Below are 19,590 nucleotides of genomic sequence, written 5' to 3'. Positions count from 1 at the left end.
GTTCCACAAGGAAATTTGAACATGCGATCCCTTTTGTATAGTACATGGCAATACTTCTGTACTGCAATGTATTGTGACGAGTCAATAGTGTTTCCTATTAAATCCTGCCTCTGAAAAAGACTTCTGTATCTGGCAGTAAATTTAATAAACAATAGAACAGAAATACAAATAAACTAGGAGCAACCCTTTCCATCTGGTCCATGAGCAAAGCTGGCAGATTCAATATTAAATGGAACCCCTCACCACCTATAAGCACTATAAATTGTGTTACGGTGCTCATAGGATATGTCCTGAGGAGTCGAGGATATTTTTTATACTACCTGCTCCCACACAGTGACTCGTGGAAGTCAATGCACGGACTGCGCAGGCTGTGTGCACACACTCTCACTGTTCTCTAAGTGAGTGCATGCACGCAGCCTGAAGAGATGTGTGTTGCGCTGTCGGCTCACTGGCTTCTACGGGTGACAGAACGGGAAAGGGGAGCTTGATAAATATTAAAAAAAGCACCTTAACAGTTTCTGGTGATAACAGGCAGTGTCAGGTTTCCTTTAAGCATCACACCACCTATTTCCATATGGAATAAAAGAAAGCGGACATAGTACACTCAACCGCCAACTGGTTAAAAAAGGTTCTGTTTACAGACAGCAGTGACATCCCGTAAACTTGCTGTAGCAGACAATGACAGCGCTCAACCATAACTGCTGTCATTGGCTGCTACAGCTTGTTTGTAAACCGGCTCAGCATGCAGAATGACATCACATGGAGAAAAGTCAGGCGACTGCTTCAGCCAATCAGAGGCCACAGCGTTAACGCGCGAATACCTGGCATCAACACCAACATCCTGGCCGCCATGATGTCAGGAGTTTAGGGCAGTGATGCTCCCGCGGGGACGGCTCCCGCAGGCTTTTATTGAAGCCTATGGAAGCTGTCCGGATCCGCGGGAGACCCATACCAGAATTAAACTCACCTGCTCCGGACGATGTGGTTCTTCCCTTCCTCGCGGCCGGATCTTCTTTCTTCGGCCCGGCGGATGTGCCAGGGGCATGCGCAGTTTATTCTTCTTTTTAGGCCTCATGTCCGCAGGGCAGGAGGGACCCGCTGCGGCGGGCCTGATTTTCCCCGTGGACATGAGGCCTTACTGTTACCCCTGAGAACAGCATGTGTGGAACAGTCCATATAATTTCATCACACAAGAAGTTTTAGACTTCTTCAGAGAACATGAAGGTAGGAAATTCCCAGGGGGTGTGAATGCTTGTTGTGACAGCGGCTCTCACGAGAAGTCAGGTGACGGCTGCAGCGTCACAATTTGTTCTCCTGGCATCGGCACCAATATCCTGAGCGCCATGATGCCAAGAATTAGAGAGCCTGATGTTACAGCAGCCCCCTGACCTCTGGTGAGAGCTGCTGTCACCACAAATGTCGGGACCACAGGAGGACTGCAGTGCTGGGTCCTGGCGACGAAGGGGTAAGGATAGCTGTTTATTATTTCACTACAGACAGCTGCACTAAAGGGATGTTGTCCGGTAACTGGACAACCTTCTTAAAAAGACTCCTAAAATTCAGAATATGCTTTCCAGGGTTCTACTAAATTTAACCCTTTCCAATCCAATATCTATCCTGGTTTTCCTAGGGGGCTTACTCTTTTTCTACCATTATACAACAGCGCTATCTGCTGGCTAAAGCCAGTACTGCATGAGGTGACACGCTGGATAGACTCCGACAGCAGAGAGGCTGGCAATATACAGTAAGAAAACCCCGACGGATGTCTTCCAACATCGGAGCTGCACAGCCTTAAATCATAATGTCTTCAGAGGTCAGACAGTGGATTGGAAAGGGTTAAAATAAATAAAAGTTGCTGGAACAAAATAGGATAAAATAAAATAAAAAGTAAAAAAAAAAAAAAAAACACTATACTCAGCTCTTGAGTCTGCTCACACAATTACCGACCTCAAATGACAAATGTGCATGAACGGGCACGTGACCACTGAGGCGGCTGACTGGCTGAGCAGTCACATCAGCAATGAACGGCACACAAGTACAGGCATTTTTTAATCTCATAAAATCGCTTTAACGATTACAGTGGGCTCACCCGAGCGCAGGGTCACCCGAGCGAAAAATAAGCATGCATGGAAAATTGCAGCACATTCTATCTTAGTACTACCCACACGGCAAGATGGTGCATGGCGATTGCCATCATCGCATACTTGCTGCATCCCGCGCAGCGAATCCCAGCCGTCTGAGCCCGGCCTTAACCAGTAAGTAATCTGCAAAGTGCTCTAGTGAAAAAAAGGGTGGTACGAAGAAGTCCCCACATTAATGCTTCAAACTGTACGATCTACGTTGTGTTCCTCTCTTCCGCAGACCTGGAATGCATGTGAACTGCTTTAATGCACAATTGTCCACAGCGTGACAATTAACAGAAATCAAATTAAATGTTAATAAGGGCCCGAGCCTATAAATAGCAGCGGCATGTGATCAACACTCACAATTAGTGGAGGAAAGACACCACAAAGGCAGCGATCTAGTGGATGCGCTCCGTGAGGACAAGGATTACTGCGGGACCTCATGGAAAGGGAACAAGACTCCTTCACTTATCAAACAGATCACATAAATCTAGTGACAATCCCCCAGATTCCTTCCTGATCCCCCCCAGATTCCTTCCTGATCCCCCCAGATTCCTTCCTGATCCCCCCAGATTCCTTCCTGATCCCCCGGATTCCTTCCTGATCCCCCAGATTCCTTCCTGCGCTTCTAAACAGGAAAACAGGTCATGGTAGGAAGGAATTACATGGCACACAAAGCCAAAGGGAAGAGTCACCCTTATAATCAAAGCTCATCTATAGTTCTATGCGGAACTTTAGAAGAAGAATGTTTAACCCTTGAAGGGGACCCTGTCCACCCCAAACTATGCCATAAACTAAGCCATGGTGCTTTTCAGTGAGAGGACAAGGAGCCCATGATTATGGGTGCCAACAGCTGCTCAGTCCTGTCAAAAATAGAAGGATAAGAAAGTTGCCATAAACAGCACGACTATACTTCTTGCTTTGCTGTGATTGGTTGAAGACAACCTGTCACCTGAACCCCCTGTGAAGCCCCCGCCAGTGTTACGCAGTGTGACACAAGCACAACACTTCTGCTTTTACGCCAAAAAAGTATTTTCGCTTTTGCAGAAACTTGTCCGCCTGCACACAGCAGAGCCGGACTCTGGATCTGGCAGTAGCGGAGTCCGTGCGTGCCTGCTCCGTTGCCAGCTTTTACGTACTATGGACGGACCCGGCGGCATGCCATCGCACAGTACAGATTGTTTTTCCCCTAAATTTTTTTCACATGCCGTCGCTATGCGATGATGCGGAATCAGTGATCTCTCCGCAATGTTCATTGCCAACGGGCTGCGGGTCGGACGACTCCCATAGACTTCAATGGAAGCCGTCTGTGCAGAGCCTGCATGAAAATGCAGCATGCTGTGATTTTTCCTCCGTGAGCGGAAATCACAATTGCTTTCTGTTCGCACACAGGAAGTAAAGGGCGGTATTTTCTGCAAATTTGTGGTGCGGACGCTGACCGTGGATTCCGCAGCAAATATCCACCCACGTGTAGGTGGCCTCACTTTGAATGTAGCGATCCCAGTCCACAAATCATCTACCTTGTGTCAAAGAGGCGGTGCCATGAGCCCTCCAAGCTAGCATGTCCCTGCCATAACCCCGCCTCTCCTCACGCTGCATTGGAGTCTTCTGGTGAATGCGCAATACCCCTTGCTTCACTGTGCATGTGCCAGGATGATGCCACAGGGGGAGAGATCGGGTTATGGCCGGGACATGCTGACTGGGAGGGCTGCAAGCGCATGCGCTCTGCCTGTGTCCTACAGCGTAACACTAGGGTGGCTGTTTGAAAAGGAACTTTTAGGTGACCGGTTCCCTTTAAGAACACACAGGGCAATGAAAAGCGCAGTCTTTACTCGAAAGTAATGCAGTCTCCATTAGCAAGGACCAACACTCTATGACCAGAAGCCTCGCTCACGGACCACGTATAGCACTCACCGTCCATTATATACATTTAGTAAGAAGACTGACAATGCGGAAGTTTTTACTGCCAACTTAGCGTGCAAGAAAATCCTCCGTTCAAAGTACACCAACTGCAGATTACACGCTGCTGGACAAGAACAAACGCCACTTGTTCTCACTATGTAAATACAGCAACTTATCAAATACAGTCATGCTTATCACAATCTCAGCAGAAACTGCCATTACCAATCCACCGTGGGGCTGCTGCGGCTCCTGCTTCTCTGGCCAAATGGATCCGTATTCTGATGGGACCGAACGGCGCCGTTTACTATAATGGGGCTGTTCAATTTGCGCCCAGCTGTCCTATACTTTAATTTAGTGATGGGGACTCTGAACACAACCACCAATGCTGCTCTCGCACGTGTTCAGAAAACGCTGCACAAAACCACAGCATTTTACCGCGATTTCGCATTGCATTTTTGAACTCGCGTTACAGAAATTTTTAACGCACCCCATCCCTTTATTGGTGATGAGATGCATTAAAAAGCACTAAAACACGTGAAAGTAGAGCAGACAGCGCTCGCCGTCAGTCATGCGCAGAACACGTTTGTTTTTCTTTCAACATTTGTATTTCCTGCGCCACCGCAGATCGATGATATGGGTAGCCGTAACCCATGTGCAATGTTAATTGCTTATGGTCCGTCCGTAGAAAAATAGAGCATGTTGCGAGTTTTCCTCCTCTTGTGGAATATGCAATTCGTATCCATATGTGAGAAAAAAAACTGAAAGTACATGCCTTTCAATGCATGCGATTTGCTGCGCATCCTCCGTGCAGACGCCGATCGCGGATTCCATGATAGGAATCCGTTTAAGACAAGCCAGTCTAACTTTTTTGTTGCAAGGTGAAAGCTGCCAACGGTGTCCGTATATACTGCGAATGTCTGCAGGAGCCACATATGGAGCGCTACTAATTGGCGAGGTGGCGCACCAGGACTTAATAGCAAGTCTCCGTGCTGCACAGCAATTAGAGATGGTACGGTGCCATGCAAACCCAACGTGACCACCACAGCATACACTGGCATGCTGGAGATATAAATCCGCAGCACGTGTTGTTGGAACCTGCGGATTTCTTCTGCAGTGTGTGATGATAGGACTTGACATCCACACGGCCAGCACAGTACAACACCGGAGGTTAGCTGAAGGCAGTAACGCTGTGGACAATCACAGGATTTATGCTACGTGTGGGCACATGACGTGCATAAGCAGGAGATAAGCGGCACCCAAGTACCAGCCGCTGCTTCTCACTTAAGGCTGCCTGCACATTGGGGCGGATTCCCCATGTGATATCCGACCCTGTGCCCAGCCAGCATCCGCACGTGCCTGTCCTGAAGTCTTTATCTGTACTGTGGATGGTCCGCACAGCGAGCCGGCGGACTTGTGCAGTACAGGTTTTTAAAAAGGTTTAAATCTCTGCTTTTCCCGCATTGTCGCCTGGCGATGACGTGGAATCCGCGACCTTTCTGCAATGTCATTCCGGAAGGTCCGCGGATCGGACGACTTCCATTGACTTCAACAGAAGACGTCCACGTGGAATCTGCACAGAAATGGAGCATGGTGCGATTTCTCCTCTGTGAATGGAAAAATTGCAATCGATTTCCGCTCGTGTAGAGGAAATTACGTTTCGCCACAGCATGCTATGGGTGATTTTTGCTACGGAATCCAGAGGCGGATGACTACTCCGGATTCCGCAATGCAAATCCCCCCATGTGCAGCCGGCCTTATACACACACTTGACCAATCTGACGGAGCATGTTTACAGTGGAGTCAGGGGACCAACCAGTATCTACTCCACATCACAGTAGTAGGCAGTCGGCTGGATGAGCAGGTATATGATACTGGGGGGATGTTCAGACAGCAGAATTCACTTTCTGGGAACCTGTCAACTAGAACACGTTGTCCAAACTGCAGGCATCATGTTGTAGAGCAGGAGAAGCTGAGCAGATTGATATATAGTTTTATGGGAAAAGCTTTAGTATTACTTGTATTTTATTCATTTATATCCCTGCTCATTCACAGCAGAACAGTCCAATGGGCGGAGCTATCAGTGATTGACAGCTATCTGTATATGATATAGGGGGAGCTGTCAATCACTGATAGCTCCGCCCATTGGACTCTTCAGCTCAGAATGTGCAGCGATATAAATGAATAAAATACAAGTTCTACTGACTCTTTTCCCATAAACTATATATCAATCTGCTCCGCTCCCCCTCCTCTATAACATGATGCCTGAGGTGTGGAAACCATGATCACACTTACAAGTAATCTTTAAAAAGCAAAAAAGGAGGAATTGGAAGGACCAGATTGAGGAGCAGGCATTGCACACATTCAAATTTGGCAACTATAAACTATTCTGGATCCTACATTTTTCAGTTTAGGACCCAATTGCTCCCAGTTAATTCTTTTTAGTTTAGCACACTTGACTCTGCCTTTACTTAGAATAAACTGCCAGTCTAGTAAGTTTCCCCCGTGCTATACAATGGCCAGTGCGCATTTAGATTTACCGCATGATGAAGCACAGATAATTGGGGTGAAAATAAGAAGAATAGAATAAAGCCAACTGGCATACAATCCGAGACTGTCAGCCACTACCTCTGATCCCCGCCATGAAACCCCCTACAGTACTGCAGTCAATGCTAACCATGGTGTGGACAAAGGGAGGAAATTCCATTTGTTCCTTCACTAGTAACCCCAGCCTCCCTGGGATACACGTGTCCCTTGTTCGAGCCATCGCCGTATGCCACAAATCTAACAATTACTGACTACACTACCAAGCCGTGATAAATACTTCAAAATCCCTTTACATACAAAAAATATATAATAGTGACCGAAGCCACAAGGAGGAGGAGAAAAGTAAAGAAAAAGCACCCTTCCAACAAAGCCGGAACAAGCTGCTGCGTCCAAGCAGAGAATAAACAGAGCCAGGGCGGAAACAAAAGCACAAACACAATATAAACAAGGTGTAGCCAGAAAGTATCAAGTTCATCTTGAGAGACATGAATAGAAATGTGCTACACGAAAGACAAGACGGAATCAGTCAGCAAGGAGCGCTCCTGCCACAGCAAGCAGGAAGGTGATCAGGAACTCCACACCCTGCCAAGGATATCTTGTCCTGTTACTACAGGAAGCCTGCAGCTGACTAATACCCTACATACCAGCGGCTCCTTCAAGGATCTCACTTCCACCTCAAGGACGGAGTAGCTAATGAGAAGTGACAAGAGTCTCCTGATCAGCACTCTGCTGGGTTCGGGGCATTTATGGTAATGGATTCAGCATTGCCTTCCGACTGGGTGCTTCATAAACATTCAGTTGTCCCTAGTTCTTGCAACGAGTACAGGAAGGTTCCTTCACACGGACATACTTGCAATACACAGTGAATACAACCCATTGAGCGCATATACGCAAAGAGATGCTAAAACATTACATAATTCTGCTGGGAAAAGAACATATCTGGTAGTAATTGGTCATTTCAAAAATCACACAAGATTTTGGCATTGCGAGATGTACAAATCTCCCCTGAATATGAACCCCATTCTTTTTAATAGACTCTTATACATAAGCGGCATGCCCTATCCTTACGCGTTCCTCGGAATGCATCACCCATTGTTTTCAATGGGACAGAAAAACACACCGCACGGCATGTGATGCGCACGTTAGTGCAATGCGAGGTTTCCCATTGAAAACTGAAGTGATGGGAAGCATTTTTGAAGAAAAGAGCATGTTGGCGAGAGCCGTATTGGGCAGAGTTTCACAGCCCGATATTACGCTGGGCCGTGTGTAGGAAGCACAAGGCCAATTTCAGACAAGCAAATTGCGAGGGCAGTTCTGCACCTGTCGGACGGACGAGCGTCCCAGCCCAACCGTTCGTCTACTGACCCCCAACTCACAGCATCAGAAGATTTGGGGCATTAGATCCGTACTTGGGCTGGAATACTTAATAATACAGGTGCCAGGACGTGGCTGTAATGTACTCATCTGTAACAGTCCTTATTCTAGCCTGGTTGGTGGAAGGGTCATTGTATCTCCTGCGCAGGTACAGACATCTACGCATGACATATTCCAGGAACATTCGGCCGTTTATGGCCAAATCCACAATACTTTCATAAATCGTAGCTTTTGTGCCCCTGTAAAAGTACAATTTAAGCTCCAGTCCATGCCAAATAATAATGCGGCGTGATCGCCAGGTACGTAAAAGTGAAAATTCAGCTTTTGTTCAGAGTAGTTGGCAAGGCTCCCAGCCATATCCACACACTTCTCAATAGTAAAGGTCCCATCTATATTCTCCATATTCTGCTTCTCTGACATAAATGAACCATCTGTTTCCTCCATCACCATATGTAGACGCCTTTACTCCGAATAATCTATCGTATTCCTGATATGTCGGGAATTAAACAGACAAAAGCCATACTCCTAGCGCAGGGCCTGACAAAAGCAGTGTTCCAATACAAGGCATCCACAAGAGAAGAGGTAGCAAAGTGCCCAGGGTCTGTCGCTGACCAATCAGCGGTGTGAGGACTAATCATCCTACCGGATGTCACTACTGAGAATGATTGGACTACAGCCGCACGCAGCCGTATTCCTCCCGTCTAATCCAAGGATATACAATATACCCCGGGTCACCCATGTGCCAAGGAGACAGGATTCCTATTGCAAAACCTGCGATCAGCGTGAAGGATACACAGCAAATCACACACATGTGGATACCAATTGCGCATTCTGCGAGAGTAGGAAAATACACAGCATGCTCTATTTTGCTGCGCACGGCCTCTAGTGAAGTGAATGGAGGCCATCCAACCCGCAGCCCATACGCCATTAACATTGTGAATGGACCGCAGGTACCCGCATTATCGCTAAGTGACGGCGTGGAAATTACGAATGAAACTACAGGTACGCAGAGTCGTGTGAGGCCGGCCTTAGACTGACATCAATCAATAATAGCTTTACCCCTTGTACGAATGGATTGGAATCCACAAAATAAGAACAGAAGTGGGCAAAAATGTGTATAAATGAGCTGGATTACACCAAATAGAATATAGACTAAAAACCCATTTCCACGGAGCGATGATTGCTTAAGGGACAGTAGCTCCTCAGCTACTTAACTGCATTCAGGGAAGGCTTCATTTGCACACCTAATTGCTCTTAATAGCCTGAGGGCTATTATCTGAGCTCACATCCTTTGTTCTCCTACGGGAAACAATGCTATCAGCACTCCCCATGGAGAACTGCTGACAAGGCTGAACAAGGATTTTTAGGTGGGACTGAATTTAACGCTCAGCTAGCAGTGCACGAAAAGTGCACGATGGCCGCGCGTTTAGACGTGCCGATGATCGCTCAAACGATCGCTTTTTAGCGATTTTTGAGCGATCATCGCTCTGTGTAAATGGGTTTTGAGCCCAAGCAATAAAACTAGTGAAAGGAGGTATGTAAAACTTTACTGGTAATGCCGAGCCAACTATTGCGGTGGATTGCAGGTCAGGGGAAAGAGGGAACAAATAAATAAGAGAAATGAAAAAAAAGAAAGACGTTCTGCATCTGATAAATAATATAAAGGTACAGTATCTAATAACTTAATTGTATCACTAGAATGTCTCAAGCACAAAGAGAAGGGGAACAAGAAAAAAAGTGACTAAGTTGCAGTGGGGCGATATTGTGGTTGTTTATAAGTAAAAATGTGTTGTGTGTTATGAAGGCAGTAGACCAGGCATAAGACCATCACTGGAAGAATACAAGAAGTGTGAGAGCTTACCAGCTAGGGACCCGAAGGACGTGAGGTCCTAACTGCCGGGGAAATATACGGAGGAATCTGGGGAAAAAAAAGAAGAAGGTTACCCTGGGAAGGAGAAAATAAGTTAAGAGCAGAGAAAGAATGACGCGGGGTAGGGATGTGGAAGACGTCCAAGTGAGGAATATTGCAGTGGACAGAAATTTTATATTATATATATATATATATATATATATATATATATAAATAAAACGCCATGCAGGAGAGGGGTTGGTCATTGGAGCTCTTCTGTATATTACAGTATACAGGAGAGATCTGACATCGCAGCTCCCTTCTGCATAGTGTAAGACCTCGTCCGACAGCAGAGCTATGCAGAGAAATCTCAATGTGGGACGAGGCCCGACACTGGATTGGCAAGGGTTAATGGTCTCCTCATCCCCGTCCTGCTGCCTTCAGAACACATTTTCTTATTTTAAAATAACAGGTCCAACCAATTGGACAAGCGTAATGCTATATCGCTGCGCTGCCTCTTTAATACACATGTTATGTGCTTGAGACATGCCAGTGATACAGCGTTGGATACAGTCTTTATATTATCACATGCAGAACTCGGTTTTTCCCTCCTTCCACTCACCTGCAATAATTGGCTCAGCATTACCAGGAATATTGTACACCCCTCCCCCCCCCCCCACTATCTACGTTTGAGCTGCTCAGTGTATATTCTATCTGGTATAATCCAGCTCATTTATACACGTTTGCCCACTTCTGCTATTTTGTGTAAGACTATTAGTTTAACCAGTTCTGATTTGATATATCCGTATGAATACTTATTTCTTGGATTTTATCCTCTGGATGTCATTTTTATCAAATACTATAATTTTTATTTTCTGCCATTATGTATTAATCATCTTTATTTTCATTGCCTTTTTTAATGTTTCCAATATGCACCGTTATTCTTGTTTTACATGGTGCCTTTTCCCCCCATTCTCTTCCTCTCTAAGGCCGCCTGCACACGGCAGAGCCTGATTCTGCATGCCGCTGCCCGCAGCAGAATCTGGAGGTGACAGCAGTGGCGTCCGCACATACCTGTCATTTCCCCACTTCATCTGTACTGCGGATGGACCCAGCAGTTTGCTGTCAGACATGCGCAGTACAGATATTTTTTTTCTCCCTCGCCAACAGTAGGTGATGACGCGGAATTCCCAACCTGTCCGCAATTTAAATTGTGGATGGGCTGCGGGTCGCGCGGCCTCCACGGACTTCACTGCAAGTGTAATATGAGTGGCCACTCACTTCAACGGGATCGGGAGCCTGATCCCAGATGATCGACCCATGATCAAAAAACCTGCTGCAAGAAAGGGGGGCGACAACCCCTCCAGCCAAGACATGGTAAAACAACCTGGAATATGAGAAAAACACGACGCATTTCAGCTCTGTTCACCCTTCCATCTGAAGCCTCCAGTCCAGGGTTTCCAGCACAAATTCAGAAAGAAAAGAAAAAAAACAGCGCAGCATTCTGCACTACTTTTTTTTTGTTAGAATGACAGACACCGTGCCAGAAACTATTTTAGTATGGTATTTACTACAGTTCACTGCATCATATCCGGGACCTTGAGCTGTGAACAGACCCCAAGTCTTTTCACATTACACGGTTGCTTTTCTGTCCAGCTAGAAAGCTTTACCAGCCTGAAAACCTATGGAAATATGGAGACCAAAGTGCTTTCCATCTCATCCGCTGAACACCACGATTCTGTCCAGCTTCCATCACTGCGCAGTTTTCTGCATAGGAGACGGAAACCCAAGTGGATGGAGAGAAGTCGGGGCCAAAGACATATGTGAGTAGAGCCTTGAGTGTATACTTAAAGAGGTTTTCCAGCAGCAAGCTAGCCTCCGGATAGGTCACCATTAGCAGATCCGCCGACTACATGCTGCTATGGACAGTTAGTATGGTCATAGCGCCCTCCGCAGCACGGTGGCCTGGTTTGGCCTTGCAGCTCTTTCCCATTCACTTTAATAGGAGAAAACTGTAATGTCAAACCAGGCCACCCGGCTACAGATGAAGCCTTGACAGGTCCAGCTGCCCGTAGCAACATATAATTAGCTGATCAGGAGGGGTCCCAGGCAGCAGACCCCCATTGATGCACTATTGGCAACCTATCCTGGAGAATCCCTTCAAGCAACTACATTTACTGCAATAGCCTATTATTGAGGGATTCTCCCCCCATTGACGGAGTATATGCCCTGTATACAGCACACACATTATATATCAATGTAATTCCCTGGCCTACTAGAGAGGGTTAACAAGAGGTTCCAGTTGTACCTCCGTATACACACAAACATGTTCACGCTGTCCTCTTCAATCATCCAGTAGGACTGCGAGAAGAAAGAGCCTAGTGAGTCCTTGGAGCAGTTGTTCTCAGCCATCAGCAGACAAGACAGCAGTGCATTTGTATGAAAGGATGTGAGGGGGGAGGGGGGCCGGGGATGAATCCTCCTCCTCCTCCTCCTCCTCCTCCTCCTCTATGACTATTCATGTGGAAGAGGGTCAAAAGCAGGATTACAGGATTTATTTCCTCTTCCAACAGGCAAAACTATTAACCTCTTAGGCGACACTAGTAATACCCCAGGTAACCCTTCATATGGCTTTACTAGTGCCGCCCATGGGTGAACAGAAGGCTATAATTACTGCCAAGGTGCGGGGGTTTTCCATGGTAGGACCAGGCATTAAAGGGGTAGCCCGTACTAACATGTCATTCCCACTTCCCACTGATGCTCCTAAGGCCTCCCGCCAGTTTGTGTTTACATGGCAGCGCCGATGACGTACCGCGCAGGCAATCACGGATGATGTCAGTACGTGAGGCACATGACAAATCAGTAGTCCCGTGCTCTCACAACACGGCCCGCGGGGACCACCATCGCTGCTGGACTTCTATTAAAGGGGTTATCCAGCCTTTTAAAAAATTGATGGCTTAGCTGTAAAATAGGCCCCTAATATCTGATTGGTGGGGTCCGCCGCTTGGGATCCTCCCCGATCACCTGATTTTCGTCGATTCACTTCAATGGGCCAAATCTGTAGTACTCAGAACGACTACTATTAACCCCTTAACGGGCGAGCACCATATCGCCGCAAGCAACTCGGGGCAATATCACATATTTGCTCATGCGATGTTTGAGCGTCAACGATGCTTTATCCCGGAAAATTATTCCACTTCACTGCTGCATCATTTTGGGTACATCTAAAGTATTGGATAATTTATTTTATTTTGGGGGGGGGGGGGGGGTTGTTTTTGGATTTCATTTTTCAGTATACAGAAGGAAATTCCTTTAACCTGTGCTCATACTTAAGTCATGATGAACAATACATAGCTGCCATCACAGGGACACATAGGACTATACAGTCCGATATACAGCGTCACGGGGCGGTTGTATCATAAATGGATGGAAACAGACCTAACCCGCCAATATCAGTGGGACCAAAAAATTATAGGGACATCTACCTTTGCCCAGACAGATGATGCTGTGGAGAAGGATTGAGCCAATAGATTTTCAATGACCGATCCTTTTGCTTCTGCTGGAGGTAAGAAAGGCATCAGAGCTATGTGGCTGCGGCGATTTTGTCATGATGCGACATCGCTATAAAACACATGTATATGAAGCCCGTGGTTTCCACTGGGTTGCTGCACATTAGCGATGCTTTGTCTGATGCAATGTTGCTGGGAAAAAAAATAAATAAATAAATAAAAAATAAAAATCGCAGCGCGCTCTCTACTGCTGAGATTTGCGATGTTTTGTGGCCCATGTTTCCCTATAGAGCCAAATAGTTTATCGCATCGTTCGAACTTGCGATTTTCGTGCGATGCAAATTTAACATTAGAAAGTCCGATGAACTTCCTATTGCGCAAGAAAATCGTGCAGAACGACGCGATGCAAGATCTTTAGTTCACAAGAAAGAGCATCGCTGACGCTACAAAACCGCGTGTACAAAGCTGCGACATCACAGTGATTTTGTAGCGCCGATATCACTGTTGCCAGCGTGAAAGAGGGCTTCTTCACACTGGCGTTCCAGATATCGCTGCGAGAAAAATCGCAGCAAAAATCGCAACTTTTCCCATGTGATTTTTGAGCGGCAGCGCTGCTTTCTCTCATTAAAACATCACTGCTGCTTGTAATTTTCTCGCGCGTTTTTTGACATCACATCGTAAGAAAATCGCAAGTTCATGCTTTGCGATGCGATGCAACGGAGGCTCCATAGGGAAACATGGGAGATAAAAAAATAATAATTGGACGTTGCATTTTTTTCCTCGCAATATCGCATGAGTGAAAACATGGCGGATGTGAGGGAAACCATTGAAGATCATTGGTCTCATACCTCTGCGTATCATTACATCACAGGTTCCTACAAACCGCTACAAAGTCCTTACTGTTATCAACACCTTCCGATCCTCCTGCCTTTTTGTTACATATTTTTTGATACATATTGCACGTTTTTAGTGTTATTTAAGGCCAGGCTCACATGAGCTGGCCAGATTCCGGCTGTGAGCCCGGACGATGACCCTGCGCACCTCATTAAACTGACCGTGGAGGCTCACAGGTGGTCATGCGCAGTACAGGCCCCCCCATTTGTATTTCCCACGCCGTCGCTCAGCGATGACACAGGTGCCCACAGCCCATATGCAATGTTCATTTCGTATGGGCTGCGGGTCGGACATCTCCACTGACGTCAATGGTGGCTACCTGCGCGGATTCCACTGCAAAACAGAGCATGCTGCAATTTTTCTTCTGCTTGCGGAATACGCAATTAGTATCCATGAGCGCGAAGAGAAAAAACGAATGTACATGCCTTTCAATGCCTGCGCTTTACCGTGGATCGTCTACCTGGACGGCGATTGAGGAATCCGCAATACAAATCTACCTGCGTGAGCCTGGCCTGAGGCTGCGGTCACACCTGCGTTACGGGCAGTTTAAGGTTTCCTTCTTTGCTACTTTTTTTGGGAGGTCAGAAACTGAAATCAGAGTGAAAAAAAAAGAGGCTCGTTTTTTTTCCCAAATGGATTTCAACGACGTTTAAGAAAAAAAAAAATGGAATGCAAATGGGATAGTTTTTATTTTCAGTCCAATTCTAGTTCCTCTCCCCCAAAAAGGATCAGAGGCGGAAGCCCTGACTGACCTCTGTAATCTGCAGCACACTCCGTTTGTTGCAGAAACGTCATGGACTTTCACAGGGAAATTCATCCATCCAATGAGTTGAGCGACTTCCACGGCCAGACCTGTAGACAGATTTTGGAAGTTCCGCCCAGACACCTGTCACAACCTCAGTGACAGCAGCCTTGGAAATCAGCTGATTGGTGGGAATTTGAGAGCGGGTTCCCGTGGTAAACAGTGTAAAAGAAAAGTTCTGGAAAAACTGATAAGTGGGAAGCGCTTCCTGCATTCAGTAACCCGAATCCAAGGGCGGTTCACAAGGAGGTACGCAGGACACATGCTGCGCAGAAGGACCCATTGATTGGCTGTGCGAATACACACCGAACATCTCCCGAATATATGAAGGAACCTATGTTCTATGCACTGCGCAAATATGCTGGTGTGAACGAGCCCTAAAGCCTAATGTCCACGGGCATAAGCGGACTGCGGAATCCGTGTGGGCCACCTGCACAGATGATCCGCAGTTCAATATGCCCATAGACTATCATTGGGCATCCGCAGGGATGTAAATGCCTGCCGATGTCATTTTTCCCCTGCATGCGAATCGTGGGAAAAAAAATGCAGCATGCTCCATTTTTCTGCGGATCCCGCAGAGACGGCTTCTATTGGAGTCGATAGAAGCTGTTCAGTCCACGGCACGCCGGCAGCTGACACTGTGGATGTGCGCGGATCCGTGGGAAAGCAGGAGATTTAAAAGGAGAAAAAGGGCACGGCGCATGCACGTGGCACACCGGCCAGCGTGCTGAGCGCATCTCCTGTGCAGAGGAAAGAAGATCCGGCCACGTGGGTAAATGGATTTTTTGCCTCATGTCTGCGGGCACGGGTGGAATATGCTGCGGGATTCCACACTCAGTATCCGTGCGTGCCCATGGGCATGAGGCCTAAGTATACATTCACGGGACGCACTTCCAGCAGCAGAGTCCGTGTCGGGTTATGGAGCAGTCCCGCAGGGGTTTGGGCTCTCGGATATACAATTTTGGTCTGTGAAGAATGCACTGTTTCCACTGCGGGTGAATATGTATGTTGCTTGCACGCTTGACGCATGAACGGTTTTTACGTCCGTATCGCTTCTGTATACATTGTTTTTCTCATGTGCAAAAAAGCAAAACCCATACAAGGGGGACCAACTGTCACCTGGCAGCATGTGTAAAACCTGCAGTGAATAGGCACGCCACTGCGTTATTTGCTGAGTTTTTACATAAACCCGTAGATTTTAACGGCCGATTTCCGTCCAGGATTTTTGGCGGAAAACAGTAGATGCGTTTTTCATTTTTTGCGAATGATTGTTCCGTGAAAAAAAAAATGCTCATCTGAATCCAATGGTGTTCAATACAGGGCCATATTCACAGCTCCAGAGCCTGAATACGCCCCTATTAAAGCCTGAGACTATCCAACACCGCAATATAATGACTGGGTAACACTGCCGTACTACGGCTGCTCACAATCCATATCGGGGCTAAATAATACCGCCATTCAATGTATAAAACATAACACTACAGGAATACAAAAACGATCACCATTTTATAAGTGAATATTCCCGCCACACCACAGGGGAGGGGATAACTTGATTATAGGTGATGGTCTCACCACTGAGGCCCCCGCTGGTCTCGAGAATGGGGGTCCCGAGTCGTCCTCTGCCTGTCACTCCTTCCCCTGCAATGACATCAGAAAGATTGGCGCGCTGGTCCAGCATACATGGTCGATGCTCCACTCCAAGGAACCAAGGAGGAGAGGTGAAATCTGGGTGCCCAAACCACCGAGGCCCTACAGCAGTGCCGAGCTCTTTACAGAGGTAGTGAGTTGAACTACAAGTATAAGATGCAGTGTGTGCCGTCAGGGGGGTGATGAGTGGAGATCCCCACCCTCCTCCGGTAGTACTGCTTGGATGTCCAGCAGGGAGGGGGTTAAGACAAAGCATTATTATTATTTTTTTAAATCATCTGGCCAGAAGCCGCCCCATGGAAGGAACCGCCCTAGGCGCTGGATCTCTAGTGTCTAGGGGTAAATATGACCCTGGTTGCATGCGGTCCATGAATACAGACAGTAAATATGTTCATGTGAACGAGCCCTTATAGGCCGCTCTGCCATGACCGTATGTAAAAATGCCGCGGTTTTTTTTTTTTTTAAACACAGCATTTTACTGCGTGTACGGCTGCGTTTGTGTGCGTAAAAACAGACAAGCAAGCTGATGCCGTCACCACTAATCCCGAGGCACAGAAACCAGCACAAAACAGGCAGTAAAACGCAGTATTACGTGTGCAATTACATATTCACTGCATTCTATATGCAGCCCATTCATTTCAATAGGCGATTTATGCGTGAAATACGCGCTGAAACGCCAAAAATAGCCACACCGCGTGATACTGTGTGCGTAAAATACATGCCACAAACCCGCCCGTGTGAGAGGCCCCATTGAAATACATGGACGTTTGGTGCTGTGTATTTTGCGCATGCGTAATACGCAGCACTATGTCCTTAGGCCGCAGTCACACAGGCGGTTTTTTACAGCGTTTTATACGCCCGCTTCCCAGGCGAGCGTTCTAGAGTGGGGCTTCTAATGCTGCCATAATTGAACGCCATCTGTTCTATTTTAGCGCGCTGCAGCACTCTCTAACCCCCTGCAGTAATGGGGTGCGTTAACGAGGTTGAATGCATTTGAAAATGCTGTACGACGCAGCGTTTTCACTTAAAGGGGGACATTTCCAGTATACACCGCCATGCGGCAGGTGAAAATACGCTGCGGATGTTCTCGCGGATTCTATTTCCTGAACTCTCCTTTACTTCATGACTATTTGGGATTTCCGTGCGAAAAACCCCCCAAAAAACACTGCGTCTGTGCTACATGTAGGACTTATTGCTTGTGGAGGTCCAGCGCAGGTCACGCCACATAGAGGACCGACGGTCGGGGAACGAGAAGACTGCCTATGCCAAAACAAGTCCCAAGCTGTGGTCCGACTGCCTCTATAGCAGGGTGCCCCAACTCCAGTCCTCAGGGACCCCCAACAGGTCATGTTTTCAGGATTTCCTCAGTGTTGCACAGGTGATGTCATTATTGTCGGTGCCTCAGACATTGCCACAGGTGTTCTTACCATAGGATATCCTGAAAACATGACCTGTTGGGGGTCCCTGAGGACTGGAGTTGGGGGACCCCTGCTCTATAGCACCATTCATGGAGATATATATGGGCTCCTATAGCTGCCTACATGCCAGGTCCCCCAGCAGACCGTACGGGTGACACATGTCAGGGGTATATAGTGCACAGAGCCCCCTGACACAGGGTATATAGAGGCTGGGGGGTATATATCCCCATCACCAGCCCCTCCCCTGCATGTAGCGGTGGTCTATGGTATCATTCATGGGGATATATATGGGGGGTCCTATAGCTGCCTACATGCCAGGTCCCCGCAGACTATACGGGTGACACATGTCAGGGGTATATAGTGCACAGAGCCCCCTGACACAGGGTATACAGAGGCTGTAGGGGGTATATATCCCCATCACCAGCCCCTCCCCTGCATGTAGCGGTGGTCTATGATATCATTCATTGGGATATATATGGGGGGGGGTCCTATAGCTGCCTACATGCCAGGTCCCCGCAGACTATACAGGTGACACATGCCAGGGGTATATAGTACATAGGGTATACAGAGGCTGGGGGGTATATATCCCCTGCATGTAGTGGTGGTCTATGGTATCATTCATGGGGATAGATATATATATATATATATATATATATATATATATATATGGGGTCCTATAGCTGCCTACATGCCAGGTCCCCCCCCAGACTGTACGGGTGACACATGTCAGGGGTATATAGTACACAGGGTATACAGAGGCTGGGGGGTATATATCCCCGTCACCAGGCGCCCCCTGCATGCAGTGGTGGTCTATGCCGACCCCCGGCACACGCCGGCCCGCCGCCCAGTATGGCGCCCCCGGGCTCCTCACATCCATCCCAAGTTGGCGGAGGCCAGAGAAGTCGGGGAGAAGTTCCGCCCCGGCAGCCACATTCCCGGCGCCGGCCGGAGCAGGAAGGGAAGGGCTGGGATGCGGGCCTAGTCGCGGGATTCCCCAGCACAATGCCTGGGAGGACGGCGGCGGAGGACGGACGCACGGGGCGTCAGCCGGGATGCAACCCGGGGCCCGCGGCTGCCGGCGGGGGGCGCTCTGCTCTTACCTCACATAAGTTACTAGTCCTCCGCGGGGTGATGCCGGCTGCGCGTCCTCCTCACTCCCTCGGGGACTCGGCGGCCATGGGCAGCGCAAGCTCGGTCACTCCATGTCGGCGGTGAAGCCCCGGGCCGCGCACTTTGCTCTCCCTCCTCCTGCAGGAATCAGGCACATCCAGGGTCCTGTGATCCCCCGCCCTCCCCGCAGCGGCTCCAGTCCAGGGGGCGGGGATGCGGGAGGAGGAGGAATGCGGGACGGGGAGGACGGAGCGATGGAAGGTGCCGGGGAGCGGCGCTAGCACACGGACGGCTGTGGGCTGTAGCGCCTCCTGTACCGGGCTCTCCTGGCTCGGAGGGGGGAGGAGGAGAGCGACAATGCCGGAGCTGACCCCAGCATGGCCGCCTGGTGTTACCGCAGGGAGGGGAGACCGCACAC

General features: G+C 48.1%; 1 protein-coding gene across 1 annotated transcript in view; it reads right to left on the bottom strand.

Moving 5' to 3' along the window:
- YES1 (YES proto-oncogene 1, Src family tyrosine kinase) overlaps positions 1-19,387 on the bottom strand; it is a 54,346-nt gene extending 34,959 nt beyond the window's left edge. The window contains exons 1-2 of the mRNA XM_066579612.1: positions 19,163-19,387; positions 9,805-9,861 (exon numbers count right to left, since the gene is read on the bottom strand). The gene's annotated coding sequence lies outside the window, so the exon portion shown is untranslated. The remainder of the gene's footprint in view (positions 1-9,804; positions 9,862-19,162) is intronic.
- Positions 19,388-19,590: the final 203 nt, after the last annotated feature.

Source organism: Eleutherodactylus coqui, chromosome 9 (assembly GCF_035609145.1).
Source record: "Eleutherodactylus coqui strain aEleCoq1 chromosome 9, aEleCoq1.hap1, whole genome shotgun sequence".
Classification (NCBI taxonomy): domain Eukaryota; kingdom Metazoa; phylum Chordata; class Amphibia; order Anura; family Eleutherodactylidae; genus Eleutherodactylus; species Eleutherodactylus coqui.
This window is presented reverse-complemented; position numbering and strand designations above follow the sequence as displayed.